The following is an 11468-nucleotide window of genomic DNA, read 5'->3' on the forward strand; positions in this document are numbered from 1 at the left end:
CCGAGGGTGGGGGCTTAGGTTTCATCATTCATCGTCATTTTTTTTTTTTTTTGGTTTGGTTTTCCCCGAAGGGTAAGGCAAAGGGAACTATGCCCATACAGCCATGTCTGACGTATTTTTTTTCTTGATGATTAATGAAATGATGAAAGGTGATGATGATGAAACCTAAGCCCCCACCCTCGGAGTAGACTCCTACTCCGAACCCCAAACGAATTAACTCAAAAGTCCGCATAAACTTTTGAGTTATGAAGCGGCTTCCTGACACGAAGCGAAAATAGGCAGATACACTTTGTTTATTGAATACTCCAATATAATAACACTCGCGAATGTCTTCCGACTAACTTAATGCGATCATTAACCACAAAACACCACTTCGTATTAATTATTTAGATCATTCAATGAAGAAAGCAACTGTCCCGTTCCCGCCTCCCGCCAAAAAGCTCATTCATCGTCATCACCTTTTATAATTTCATTAATCATCAAGAAAAAAAAAAATATAATATGTAAGATATGGCTGTATGGGCATAGTTTCCTTTATCTTACCCTTCGGGGAAAACAAAAAAATATATTTTTTTGTCTCTCTCGTTGGTAAACAATTGGTGAAGTTCTATTGTATTGATATTTTCCTGTGCTATAGAATTTGTAACTTAAAAGTTCATCGAGTCGAGCCCTACTTCCCCGTTTTTGCGTGGATATTCAACTGGTAAAACTTCCAGAACCATTATGTGTTTTGGATAAAGCCGAAATGATAAAAAGTTTGTGAATAATGTTCGTTGATAAATTGCAATGTAAGTAATATACAATCGAATGACACTGTTATTATAAAGTTATTTATTTATAGGTGTTAGATGCTGATCGACTTTGTGTGTAACTCATACTAAGAGATGCAAGCAACAATAACAAGTCTCCTGATGAATGTTCCAGTCCGAGAGTTGGAAATATCTTTGGGACGGCATACAAGAATACAAAATCACAGGCCATAAGCTTAGGGAAAGAAATGAAGAGTGACATTATGTAGAAAAACAAAAATATCTCCGAGACAGGTAATACCATGCCATGCCATGTTTGGTGGCACATTTTGATATTCACCCAATAAAATATTAAGGATTATAATTTACATTGTTTAAGAGCTATTTAAAAGGTTTTATGTGTTTCAATCATAATGGGGGACTTTCCAATCGGTGTTCCCCAAAAACACAATAGGTAAATGGCATTGTTAAGTTTTTTCTTCGTTTAAACTTCTAACATCATGGATAATAGACATATGCATCTTTTATCTTTGTTTTTGGGTATAAATGATGATGGTATATTATGATGATACAACTTCCACTTATTATTATTCTGATCAAAATAAAGGGAAGCAATATAGGTAGCAACGTCATTCTATACATAATGTGATCCTAATATCAAGAAACAATTAGTTTTATATTATATGATGATTCCATCATTACATTACATTTTTGAATAAAGATGTACCCCAGCAATGAGAAAATAGGTAATTATCACGTTAAAAGTGAACAACGCCATCTACCATGTGTTTGGGGAATGTCAATTAGAAAGACCCTCATTGTTTTAAGACAACTTAAGATGGCATATTTTAATTTCATCCCTACAGATTTAATAATATTGTTATAATCAGGCATATTGTGTAAAATATATTATTGTACATGGGACATCAAAACTACAATTATTTTTTTAAGAACATTCATATTTGCTTTCAGATTCCTGATGGATGCTCATGTATGCGTTGTTTGCAGGATGAGCTCACCTCAAAAGTATTAATATCTAGTCAACATAAGAGATTGTATGTAATTAGTAGCTATTTATGTTCATAAATGTTGTTAAACTATGAGCTTAAATCACTTTATAATTTATATTATCATATCATTAAATAGTTAAATAAGCTAGTTGGGTACATAACCCTTATATTTTAATGTTATTGTCAAGTTTATTCTATACCTACTTACTAATATGTTACCATATTAAGTTCCCTGACATGATTTATGTAATGACTATGTACTAACATCAGTAAGTAGTAACTGGGACCAGCAGCTTAACATGCCATTCGAAGCATACTTCAGGCAATCGGTTGATCAGCCAGCGATCTCCTAACCAAACTGGGGATCACAAAGTAATTTTTGTGGATTTGAACCTAGGACCTCCAGATGTGTTGACCCAACAGTCAGCCACTGGACCATGGAGGCTGAGAGTACTTGGTTAAGTTGCTGTTTTATTTCAACTATTTAATTAAATGTAGAAATATTTTGTGTGGTTGCACCTACTTATGATATTTTAAATATATAATAAAACAACTTATTTCTAAAAATATATCTTTCATTGTCTTTTAATAAAATTGTTTCATTTTAAAATTATTTTGAAAAATATAAATAGTAATCACGTCGTTTACCACCACTTCAACTGATAGGATCTCAATCAGTGTTTTTGTTGTATCAAAATTGTTAGTTGCACTTTAATTTAGGTACCTATATATCTACCTACTGACAGTGAACTTATGACCTTTTGAGACCAATTTCCACATCAAACATCCTTTGGTAGTCTTTATTGGCTTAAATACAAGACAAATATCATTACAAAATCTATAGGTACCAACAGACTACTTTTCCCAAACAAAGATAGATGGCTCTGTACAGATGTGCGATCGTTTAACCTTCTAATTTTTTTACGGATAATTTATATACTGCCATTGCATTATAATATATTTGAATAATTATTTATTCGAGTAATGAGAAAATAGGTATTTACGTATTTATCACGTTAAATCTAGACAGCTCCAACTGTATTTTTTTTTGAGAAAATAGCCTGGAAAGTCATCTATTAGTATTATATAAAATATTTCTATTACCTACCTACCCACCTACCTACTTAGTTACTAAATATGCAAGAGTAACATGTGTTGTTCATGCTGATTCCAGTACACACTATCGAAGTTTATTTGAAGTTATACCTGTCATTTTCTTATCAACCGAAAAGGAAAGGGATGGATGATTGAAAACTGTAACTGGGTACCTTCACACGACTTATTTAAACTATGATAATCGCTAATTACAGTACCCAATGCACCTAGAGCGAGGCGTCAAAGTCACATCGAGATTGGGATAATCGACGCTATTACAGTAGCTCGTGATTACCATGGTTACTCCCCACCAACTCGCTTGAGATCGTGGTTACCATGGTTACGAACTACACGATCCTGATCGACAAGCCCGTGACCTTGACGCACCGGGCAGAATGGATTAGAAAGTGTAATTACCGCGCGATAAAATTTCATCAAGATTTAATTAGGTCTCGTGAAAACAAAAAAGTTCCAAGTGCGATAGGTTTGCGAAGCCATAGGGTGTCTCCCTGATGCGGAGCAGTTTTCGAAGATCTCGATCTTCAGTATTTCAATACTCAACATCACGTTCCGATCAAATCCCTCGTACATACGTTTTACCCCTGAGGAATTTTCTGGAAAAACAACGATTTTCTGGAATTTTGTATGGCGACCGTTTTGTTTTTCCGCCATTTTGTTTTTTTTACCGGCTCCAGATTTTATAGTTTTGCCAGGCCGCGGGGTGTCTCCCTGATGCGGAGCAATTTTTGAAAACCTGGAATTATATCCGTACTTTTCATGATGTTCCAAACAAAACCCTCATACATCATTTTTACCCCCGAGACATTTTCTGGTAAAACAATTTTTGTATGGCGGCCATCTTGCTTTTCCGCCATTTTGATTTATTTTCAACGGTGATTGGATTTGACCAAGATTTAAGTATGTATAGTGGAAAAACAAATGTCTCGAGTGCGATAGTTTTGCCAGGCTGTAGGGTGCCGCCTTGATGCGGAACAGGTTTTCAAGATCAAGAAGTGGTTCTATATTCAACTTGACGTTTTGATCACACCCCCTATACATCATTTTCACCTACGAGGCATTTTCTGGAAAAACAAAATTTTGTATGGCGGCCATCTTGTTATTCCGTCATTTTGATTTTTTTGTCACCCACAATAGAATTTGACCAAGATTTAAATAGGTTTCGTTAAAACAAGAAAAATCCGGGTGCGATAGTTTCGCCAGGCCGTAGGGTGTCTCCCTGATGCGGAGCAGATTTCAAAGATCTAGAAGTGGTTCTATATTTAAGTTGACGTTCCGATTACACTCGCATACACAGTTTTTACCCCCAAGGCATTTTCGAAAAAAACGATAATTTTGTATGGCGGCCATCTTGTTTTTCCGTCATTTTGATTTTTTTTCGCCGGCGATTGGATTTGACCAAGATTTAAATAGATTTCGTGAAAGAAAAATTGGTTTAGGTGCGATAGTTTTGCCAGGCCGTAGGGTGCCGCCCTGATGCGGAGCAGTTTTCAAAGATCGAGCAGTGTTTTCTAATTAAGATTGACGTTTCGATCAAACCCCCCATACATCATTTTTACCCCCGAGACATTTTCTGGAAAAACAAAAATTTGTATGGCGGCCATCTTGTTTTCGGCCATTTTGTTTTTTTTTTCACCGGCGATAAAATTTGACCAAGATTTAAATATGTTGTGCGAAAAAAGAATTGCTCCAGGTTTTATAGTTTTGCCAGGCCGTAGGGTGCCGCCCTGATGCGGTGCAGTTTTCGAAGATCTAGCAGTATTTAAATACTAAACATGACGATCCGATCAAATCTCTCACACATAATTTTTACCCCCGAAGCACTTACGTGAAAAACGAAAATTTTGTATGGCGGCCATCTTGTTTTTCCGCCATTTTGATTTTTTTTCGCCGGCGATTGGATTTGACCAAGATTTAAATAGATTTCGTGAAAGAAAAATTGGTTTAGGTGCGATAGTTTTGCCAGGCCGTAGGGTGCCGCCCTGATGCGGAGCAGTTTTCAAAGATCGAGCAGTGTTTTCTTATTAAGATTGACGTTTCGATCAAACCCCCATACATCATTTTTACCCCCGAAACATTTTCTGGAAAAACAATTTTTTGTATGGCGGCCATCTTGTTTTTCGGCCATTTTGTTTTTTTTTCACCGGCGATAAAATTTGACCAAGATTTAAATAGGTTTCGTGAAAACAGAAAAGTTCTAAGTGTGATAGTTTTGTCAGGCCGTAGGATGTCTCCCTGATGCGGAGCAGATTTTCAAGATCGAGAAGTATTTTTATACTTGACATGACGTTTCTATTACTCCCCTATACATAATTTTTACCCCCGTGGCATTTTCAGGAAAATTGAAATATTTGTATGGCGGCCATCTTGTTTTTCCGCCATTTTGATTTTTTTTCACCGGCGATTAGATTTGACCAAGATTTAAATAGATTTTGTGAAAAAAGAATCATTCCAGTTGCTATAGTTGCGCCAGGCCGTAGGGTGTCTCTCTGATGCGGAGCAGTTTTTGAAGATCGAGAAGTATTTCCATACTCAACATGACATTCCGATTACACTTCTGTGCATCGTTTTCACCCCCGAAACATTTTCTGGAAAAATAAAATTTTGTATGGCGGCCATCTTGTATTTCCGCCATTTTGTTTTTTTTTCACCCACAATAAAATTTGACCAAGATTTAAATATGTTGTGCGAAAAAAGAATTGCTCCAGGTTTTATAGTTTTGTCAGGCCTTAGGGTGTCTCCCTGATGCGGAGCAGTTTTTCAAGATCGAGAAATATTTCCATACTCTACAAGACGTTCCGATTACAACCCTATACATTATTTTTACCCCAGAGGCATTTTATGGAAAAACGAAAAATTTGTATGGCGGCCATCTTGTTTTTCCGCCATTTTGGTTTTTTTTCACCGGGGATTGGATTTGACCAAGATTTAAATATGTTTCGCGAAAGAAAAATTGCTCCAGGTTTTATAGTTTTGCCAGGCCGTAGGGTGTCTCCCTGATGCGGAGCAGTTTTTCAAGATCGAGAAAAATTTCCATAGTCAACGGTATGTTCCGATTACAACCCCATACACAGTTTTTACCAACGAGACATTTTCTGGAAAAACAAAATTTTGTATGGCGGCCATCTTGTTTTTCCGCCATTTTGATTTTTTTCCACCCACAATAGAATTTGACCAAGATTTAAATAGGTTTTGTGAAAAAAGAATCGTTCCAGGTGCGATAGTTTCGCCAGACTGTTGGGTGTCTCCCTGATGCGGAGCAGTTTTCCAAGATCTGGAAGTTTTCCCATACTCACCGGGAGGTCCAGATCACACCCCCCATACATCATTTTCACCCCCCGACGCTCCTTCTGGGAGAACAACTATGTCAGTCAGTCAGTGAGTCAGTACATGGGTTTGTAGCTATATATAGTATAACTAGATGTCGCGTGGTTCGCTCGCAGCAAGCTGCTCGCGTGTCTTGTTTTCCCGCCATTTTTTTACCGCGATAGAATTTGACCAAGACTTGAATAGGTCTCGTGAAAACAAAAAAGTTCTAGGTGCTATAGTTTTGCCAGGCCGTAGGGTGTCTCCCTGATGCGGAGCAGTTTTCCAAGATGACGTTCCGATCACACCCCTATACATATTTTTTGACCTTGAGGAATTTTTTTAGAAAAACAAAATTTTGTATGGCGGCCATCTTGTTTTTCCGCCATTTTGTTTTTTTTTCACCGGTGATAAAATTTGACCAAGATTTAAATATGTTTCGCGAAAGAAAAATTGCTCCAGGTTTTATAGTTTCGCCAGGCCGTAGGGTGTTTCCCTGATGCGGAGCAGCTATCGAAAACCCAGACATATTTTCATACTCGACATGACGTTCCGATCACACCCCAATACATAATTTTTACCCCTGAGGCTTTTTTCTGGAAAAACAAAAATTTGTATGGCGACCATCTTGTTTTTCGGCCATTTTGTTTTTTTTTTCACTGGCGATAAAATTTGACCAAGACTTTAATAGGCTTCGTGAAAACAAAAAAGTTCCAGGTGCGATAGTTTCGCCAGGCTGTAGGGTGTCTCCCTGATGCGGAGCAGCTTTCGAAGATCGAAAAGTATTTCCATACTCAACATGATGTTTCGATCACATTCCTCATACATCATTTTTACCCCCGAGGCATTTTCGGGAAAAACGAAAATTTTGTATGGCGGCCATCTTGTTTTTCCGCCATTTTGACTTTTTTTCGTCGGCGAATAGATTTGACCAAGATTTAAATACATCCTGCGAAAAAAAAATTGATCCAGATGTGATAGTTTCGCCAGGCCGTAGGGTGCCTCCCTGATGCGGAGCAGTTCCTGAAGATCAAGAAGTATTTACATACTCAACATGACCTTTCGATTACGCTACCATACATTGTTTTTGCTCCCGAGACATTTTCTGGAAAAACAAAATTTAGTATGGCGGCCATCTTGTTTTTCCGCCATTTTGATTTTTTTTGACCCACAATAGAATTTGACCAGGAATTAAATAGGTTTCGTGAAAAAAGAATCGTTCCAGGTGCGATAGTTTTGCCAGACGGTAGGGTGTCTCCCTGATGCGGAGCAGTTTTCCAAGATCTGGAAGTTTTCCCATACTCACCGGAAGATTTGGATCACACCCCCCATACATCATTTTTACCCCCCGAGATGTCACGTGGTTCGCTCGCAGCAAGCTGCTCGCGTGTCTTGTTTTCCCGCCATTTTTTTACCGCGATAGAATTTGACCAAGACTTAAATAGGTCTCGTGAAATCAAAAAAGTTCTAGGTGCTATAGTTTTGCCAGGCCGTAGGGTGTCTCCCTGATGCGGAGCAATTTTCCAAGATGACGTTCCGATCACACCCCTATACATCATTTTACCTCTGAGACATTTTCTGGAAAAACAAAAATTTATATGGCGGCCATCTTGTTTTTCGGCCATTTTGTTTTTTTTCACCGGCGATAAAATTTGACCAAGATTTAAATAGCTTTCGTGAAAACAAAAAAGTTTCAGGTGCGATAATTTCGCCAGGCCGTAGGGTGTCTCCCTGATGCGGAGCAGCTTTCGAAGATCGAAAAGTATTTCCATACTCAACATGATGTTTCGATCACTCTCCTCATACATCATTTTTACCCCCGAGGCATTTTCGGGAAAAACGAAAATTTTGTATGGCGGCCATCTTGTTTTTCCGCCATTTTGTTTTTTTTTCAGCGGGGATTGGATTTGACCAAGATTTGAATAGGTTTCGTGAAAAAAATATTGCTCTAGGTTGTATAGTTTTTCCAGGCCGTAGGGTGTCTCCCTGATGCGGAGCAGTTTTTCAAGATCGAGCAGTATTGAAATACTCAACATGACGATCCGATCACATCCCTATACATCATTTTTACCCTCGAGGCATTTTCGGGAAAAACGAAAATTTTGTATGGCGGCCATCTTGTTTTTCCGCCATTTTGTTTTTTTTTCACCGGGGATTGGATTTGACCAAGATTTAAATAGGTCTTGTGGAAAAAGAATCGTTCCAGGTGTGATAGTTTCGCCAGGCCGTAGGGTGTCTCCCTGATGCGGAGCAGTTTCTGAAGATCAAGAAGTATTTACACACTCAACATGCCATTCCGATTACGCCCCCATACATTGTTTTTGCCCCCGAGACATTTTTTGAAAAAAAATTTTTTTGTATGGCGGCCATCTTGTTTTTCCGCCATTTTGATTTTTTTTCACCGGTGATTGAATTTGACCAGGAATTAAATAGGTTTCGTGAAAAAAAATTTGATCCAGCTATAATAGTTGCGCCAGGCCGTAGGGTCTCTCCCTGATGCGGAGCAGTTTTCCAAGATCTGGAAGTTTTCCCATACTCACCGGAAGATCTCGATCACACCCCCCATACATCATTTTTACCCCCCGACGCTCCTTCTGGGAGAACAACCCTGTCAGTGAGTCAGTGAGTCAGTGAGTCAATGGGTTTGTAGCTATATATAGTATAATAACTAGATGTCGCGTGGTTCGCTCGCAGCAAGCTGCTCGCGTGTCTTGTTTTCCCGCCATTTTTTTACCGCGATAGAATTTGACCAAGACTTGAATAGGTCTCGTGAAATCAAAAAAGTTCTAGGTGCTATAGTTTTGCGAGGCCGTGGGGTGTCTCCCTGATGCGGAGCAGTTTTCCAAGATGACGTTTCGATCACACCCCTATACATCATTTTTACACCCGAGACATTTTCTGGAAAAACAAAAATGTATATGGCGGCCATCTTGTTTTTCGGCCATTTTGTTTTTTTTTCACCGGCGATAAAATTTGACCAAGATTTAAATAGGTTTCGTGAAAATAAGAAAGTTCCAGGTGCGATAGTTTTGCCAGGCCGTAGGGTGTCTTCCTGATGCGGAGCAGTTTTTGAAGGTCAGGAAGTATTTCCATACTCAACATGACATTTTGATCACATCCCTCTTACATCATATTCACCCCCGAGGCATTTTCGAGAAAAACGAATATTTTGTATGGCGGCCATCTTGTTTTTCCGCCATTTTGATATTTTTTCAACTACGATAGAATTTGACCAAGAAATAAATAGGTTTTGTGAAAAAAGAATCGTTCCAGGTGCGACAGTTTTGCCAGGCCATGGGGTGTCTCCCTGATGCGGAGCAGTTTTTGAAGATTGAGAACATTTTCCGTTCTTGACAAGACACTCCGATTACATCCCCATACACAGTTTTTACCCCCGAGACATTTTCTAGAAAAACAAAATTTTGTATGGCGGCCATCTTGTTTTTCCGCCATTTTGATTTTTTTTCACCGGCAATAAAATTTGACCAAGATTTAAATAGGTTTTGCGAAAAAAAAAATTGATACAGATATAATAGTTGCGCCAGACTGTAGGGTGTCTCCCTGATGCGGAGCAGTTTTTGAAGATTGAGAACATTTTCCGTTCTTGACAAGACACTCCGATTACATCCCCATACACAGTTTTTACACCCGAGACATTTTCTGGAAAAACAAAAATGTATATGGCGGCCATCTTGTTTTTCGGCCATTTTGTTTTTTTTTCACTGGCGATAAAATTTGACCAAGACTTTAATAGGCTTCGTGAAAACAAAAAAGTTCCAGGTGCGATAGTTTCGCCAGGCTGTAGGGTGTCTCCCTGATGCGGAGCAGCTTTCGAAGATCGAAAAGTATTTCCATACTCAACATGATGTTTCGATCACATTCCTCATACATCATTTTTACCCCCGAGGCATTTTCGGGAAAAACTAAAATTTTGTATGGCGGCCATCTTGTTTTTCCGCCATTTTGGTGTTTTTTCACCGGAGATTGAATTTGACCAAGATTTAAATAGGTTTCGTGAAAAAAATATTGCTCTTGGTTTTATAGTTTTGCCAGGCCGTAGGGTGTCTCCCTGATGCGGAGCAGTTTTTCAAGATCGAGCAGTATTGAAATACTCAACATGACGATCCGATCACATCCCTATACATCATTTTTACCCTCGAGGCATTTTCAGGAAAAACGAAAATTTTGTATGGCGGCCATCTTGTTTTTCCGCCATTTTGGTTTTTTTTCACCAGGGATTAGATTTGACCAAGATTTAAATATGTTTCGCGAAAGAAAAATTGCTCCAGGTTTTATAGTTTTGCCAGGCCGTAGGGTGTCTCCCTGATGCGGAGCATATTTTGAAGATAGTGAAGTGTTTTCATACTCCACAAGACGTTCCGATTACATCCCCATACACAGTTTTTACCAACGAGACATTTTCTGGAAAAACAAAATTTTGTATGGCGGCCATCTTGTTTTTCCGCCATTTTGGTTTTTTTTCACCGGTGGTTGAATTTGACCAGGAATTAAATAGGTTTTGTGAAAAAAGAGTCGTTCCAAGTGCGATAGTTGCGCCAGGCCCTAGGGTCTCTCCCTGATGCGGAGCAGTTTTCCAAGATGACGTTCCGATCACACCCCTATACATCATTTTTACACCCGAGACATTTTCTGGAAAAACAAAACTTTGTATGGCGGCCATCTTGTTTTTCCGCCATTTTGGTTTTTTTTCACCGGCGATTGGATTTGACCAAGATTTAAATAGGTTTCGTGAAAACAAAAAAGTTCCAGGTGCGATAGTTTTGCCAGGCCGTAGGGTGTCTTCCTGATGCGGAGCAGCTATCGAAAACCCAGATGTATTGTCATACTTGACATGACGTTCCGATTACATTCCTATACATCATTTTTACCCCCGAGGCATTTTCAGGAAAAACGAAAAATTTGTATGGGGGCCATCTTGTTTTTGCGCCATTTTGTTTTTTTTTCACCCACGATAAAATTTGACCAAGTTTTAAATAGGTTTTGTGAAAAAAGAATCGATCCAGGTGCGATAGTTTTGACAGGCCATAGGGTGCCGCCCTGATGCGGAGCAGTTTTCGAAGATCAAGCAGTATTTAAATACTCGACATGACGTTCCGATCAAAACCCTCGTACATAATTTTTACTCCCGAGGCATTTTCAGGAAAAACGAAAAATTTGTATGGCGGCCATCTTGTTTTTCCGTCATTTTGTTTTTTTTTCACTCACGATAGAATTTGACCAAGATTTAAATAGGTTTTGTGAAAAAATAATCGTTCCAGGTGCGATAGTT

General features: G+C 38.7%; 1 long non-coding RNA gene across 3 annotated transcripts; it reads left to right on the forward strand.

Annotated features, from left to right (window-relative positions):
• The first annotated feature begins 600 nt into the window (after window positions 1–600).
• On the forward strand, window positions 601–2337 carry LOC126381245 (uncharacterized). Of its 3 annotated transcripts, none has more exons than XR_007568738.1 (3): window positions 601–755; window positions 842–1043; window positions 1722–2336. It is a non-coding gene; the product is annotated as an uncharacterized LOC126381245 (long non-coding RNA). The 3 variants fall into 3 exon arrangements; XR_007568736.1 differs by having other exon boundaries at window positions 613–768; window positions 1722–2337; XR_007568737.1 differs by having other exon boundaries at window positions 614–759; window positions 1722–2337.
• Window positions 2338–11468: the final 9131 nt, after the last annotated feature.

The sequence above is a fragment of the Pectinophora gossypiella genome, unplaced genomic scaffold (assembly GCF_024362695.1).
Source record: "Pectinophora gossypiella unplaced genomic scaffold, ilPecGoss1.1 Pgos_41, whole genome shotgun sequence".
Classification (NCBI taxonomy): domain Eukaryota; kingdom Metazoa; phylum Arthropoda; class Insecta; order Lepidoptera; family Gelechiidae; genus Pectinophora; species Pectinophora gossypiella.